Raw genomic sequence first — 3,913 nt, 5'->3', positions numbered from 1 at the left:
CACACATACACACACAAACACAAACACACGAACATTTGAACACATGTGCATATATACATATATATATGCTTATACATGTGTTGCATATTAGGGCGTATACACGCACGCATATATAAATATATATATGCATACATATACACACATACAGACATGTATATACAGGCGCAGGCGTGGCTGTGTGGTATGAAGTTTGTTTCCCAACCACATGGTTCCGGGGTCAGTCCCACTGCATGTCTTCGGGCCGACCAAAGCCTTGTGAGTGGATTTGATAGACGGAAACTGAAAAGAAGCCCGTCGTCTATCTATCTATCTATCTATCTATCTGTATATGCGTTTGTCCCCCCAACATCGCTTGACAACCGATGTTGGTGTGTTTACGCCCCCATAAATTAGCGTTTCGGCAAAAGAATCCAGTAGAATAAGTACGTGGCTTACAAAAATAAGTCCTGGTGTCGATTTGTTCGGCTAAAGGCGGTGCTCCATCATAGCCGCAGTCAAATGATTGAAACAAGTAAAAGAATAAAAGAAAAGAATAAATGAATATATAAATATATATATCAAATATATTCACATATGCATAAAAATAATGCGACGAGCTGGCAGAATCGTTAGCACGCCGGGCGAAATGCTTGGCGGAGGAGGGGGAATCAACATAGACACAACGACGCTCGCACACACACACTCACACATACATACGACGGGCTTCTTTCAGTTTCCGTCTACCAAATCCACTCACAAGGCTTTGGTCTGCCCGGGGCTATAGTAGAAGACACTTGCCCAAGGTGCCACGCAGTGGGACTGAACGCGGAATCATATAGTTGGGAATCAAGTTTCTAACCACAGAACCACGCCTGCGCTTATAAATAGATAGATAGATAGATAGAAAGATAGATTGATAGGTAGGTAGGTAGATAGAGAGATATACAAGTTGTCACATTTAAGGTTTTACAATTAATGAAACCACTACTTGTGTGTGTGTGTGTGTATGTGTGCGTGTGTGTGTGTATGTGTGCGTGCGTGCGTATTTCAAGAAATACTTCCTATATAGCAGGATAAGAATATTAATTCCTAATGAGATTATCTGAATGGAATGTCCTGGTCGGAAACTGTGCAGAAGCTCATTGAACATGTAGACCACCACTGGTTGCTTCTTATCCTCCATGCATATACATATATGTGCCTGTGTGCATGTGTTTAAAAGCTACATCCACACTATTTGAAATATAATATATTATACGTGTTTATGCACATAATCGGTCCTTGCAGATAAACCCTAATAAGGGCCTATAGGATTTGATGTGCCCTTCTACTCTCTAGGGCGTCAGAAGTAATTTCTGAGCCCGATGTCAAATGACATCCGGTGTCGAGGATCCAGTTCGGGCGTTTATACAAAAATATCCAAATAATACAAATATAGACTACGTCAGATTTAATGGTATTTCAGAATAATTTCAAGCTTATTGATTGTAAGTGGCTCGTTGGTCTAGAGGTATGATTCTCGCTTAGGGTGCGAGAGGTCCCGGGTTCAATTCCCGGGCGAGCCCACGCATGCTTTTTTTTTTTTTCTTTCGGATCATAATTTTGATATATGTTAAATATATTCTTGTTTATTCTAGGCACAAGGCCCGAAATTTTTCCTCGACCTCCGAAAAGATGAAGGGCAAAGTCGACCTCGGCGAACGTAAAGACAGACGAAATACCGCTAAGATTTCGCCCGGCGTGCTAAAGTTTCTTATTTCTTTATTACGTACAAGAGGCTAAACATAGAGGGAACAAACAAGGACAGACAAAGGGATTAAGTCGATTAGATCGACCTTAGTGCGTAACTGGTACTTAATTTATCGACCCCGAAAGGATGAAAGGTAAAGTCATCCTTGGCAGAATTTGAACTCAGAACGTAAAGACAGACGAAATACCGCTAAGCATTTCACCCGGCGTGCTAACCTCTCTGCCAGTTCGCCGCCTTTATATGTCAAATATATTAAAGAAAAAACTTGATGTTAATATTTCGTTGAAACTCAGGAGGCGAACTGGAAGAATCGGACTGGCCCATCGGACGAAAAGCCGCTAAGCATTTAGCGCACCTTTAAATTCTGAGTTTAAATTCTGCCGGGGTCGACTTTACCTTTAATCCTTTCGGGGTCGATAAAATAAGTCCCAGTTGAGCCCTGGTGGGGAGCGGTCGATGTAACCGACTCACCCCTCCCCAAAATTGCTGGCCTTTTGCCAAATTTGAAACCAATATTTCGTTGAAACCATTTCAGATCAACGCCTGTAGGAAAGATATGAACTGGGAAAATATTCCAGAGGGAGGATGTTCAGTGGAGAAAGGACTGGATTTAACGGTTAATGTGTGGCTAGTGGAGCGGTTGGACAAACCAAGGGTAACGAGAAGTGGAGAGAGTAGTGGATGGAGTGCGTTAGTGACGGAAGTACGGTACCAACCAGCGCCGATGAACAGAAGCCATTATAGTTGTGAGGTAAACGACAGAAAGAAGAGACGGCATGAACGTGGGCCAGAGCGTGTAGCAGACCCATAGGTGATTGACTAGCGAGTAACCCTCCTCTGGATGCGATCCCGCATTTCAGTCATTATTTGTTTAAAACTTGGTACTTGTTTTAACCTGGAACAGCTCAGTAATGGGGACGTAAGCACACCAACACTTGTTGTCAAGGTGGTGGTGGGGGACATACAAAGACACGCACTTGTGCGCGTGCACACACACACATACGCACACAGCACACATGTATAAACGTCGGGCTTCTTTCAATTTCCCTCTACCAGATCCACTCATAAAGCTTTAGTCAACCCGAGGTTGTGAAGCAAACTTCTTATCACACAGCCAGGCTTTTGGTGACAGTGGTCAGGTGATAGTGGTCAGGTGATAGTGGTCAGGTGAGCATGGGACTAGCAGAGTTACGTTTTTAAAAAGCAGCTGGCGACCACTATTGTATTTTTCTCAAGGAAAATCCTTTTCTACTCTAGGCACAAGGCCCGAAATTTGGGGGAAAAGTGGGCTAGTCGATTAGATCGACGCCAGTACGTAACTGGTACTTAATTTATTGACCCCTAAAGGATGAAAGGCAAAGTCGACCTCGGCGGTATTTGAACTCAGAACGTAAAGACAGACGAAATACTGCTAGGCGTTTCGCCCGGCGTGCTAACGTTTCTGCCGCCAGCTCGCTGCCCTATCTCGAGAAAAGTCATGAAGCTTCCGACTTCGGTATGAAGATCTGGGATTAGCAAACCCCGTGGGTTTGGAACATGAAGAGGAGACAGCGAGAGAGTGTGAGAGTTAGGGAACGCGAAATCTGGGAAAACAACAATGTTTCTTCAATGTAATTCAAATGTATGCAAATTATCCACAAAAAAAAAAAGAGTGGGCTCGCCCGGGAATTGAACCCGGGACCTCTCGCACCCTAAGCGAGAATCATACCTCTAGACCAACGAGCCACTTACATTTATGCTAATCAAAATATTTATGATGTACCATCAAATTTAATGTTGTCTATATTTGTATTATTTGAATATTTTTGTCTTCACATTTATTTCTTAAAAATATGCATTTATATATTTTATAAGCTTTAAATTTATGCATGCGTATATAATTTATATTTTTGTAATATTTCGGCTGCAGATTTTATATCCATATACGCATTGATACATGCACAGACACACACATAAGACACAGACACGCGCGGGGACATACATACACACACACACACATATATATACGTACATACATACTCACATATTCATATAGATATGTATGACGCGGTTGTATGTGGGAGGTGTCAAAGTATTTAGTTATATATATACACATATTGACATTGAAAGGAAAAGAGGAAGTGTGAGATACCGTGAGGGGAGAGAGAGAGAGAGAGAGAGAGAGAGAGAGAGAGAGAGAGAGAG

The 3,913-nt window shown here is 42.3% G+C and overlaps 2 non-coding genes across 2 annotated transcripts; one reads left to right on the top strand and one right to left on the bottom strand.

Moving 5' to 3' along the window:
* Positions 1-1,472: 1,472 nt before the first annotated feature.
* Trnap-agg (transfer RNA proline (anticodon AGG)) lies at positions 1,473-1,544 on the top strand. The gene has a single exon. It is a non-coding gene; the product is annotated as a tRNA-Pro (tRNA).
* A 1,838-nt stretch (positions 1,545-3,382) lies between these two features.
* On the bottom strand, positions 3,383-3,454 carry Trnap-agg (transfer RNA proline (anticodon AGG)). Its single transcript has one exon. It is a non-coding gene; the product is annotated as a tRNA-Pro (tRNA).
* Between the last annotated feature and the right edge of the window lie 459 nt (positions 3,455-3,913).

The sequence above is a fragment of the Octopus bimaculoides genome, chromosome 1 (assembly GCF_001194135.2).
Source record: "Octopus bimaculoides isolate UCB-OBI-ISO-001 chromosome 1, ASM119413v2, whole genome shotgun sequence".
NCBI classification, from domain to species: Eukaryota; Metazoa; Mollusca; class Cephalopoda; order Octopoda; family Octopodidae; genus Octopus; species Octopus bimaculoides.
This window is presented reverse-complemented; position numbering and strand designations above follow the sequence as displayed.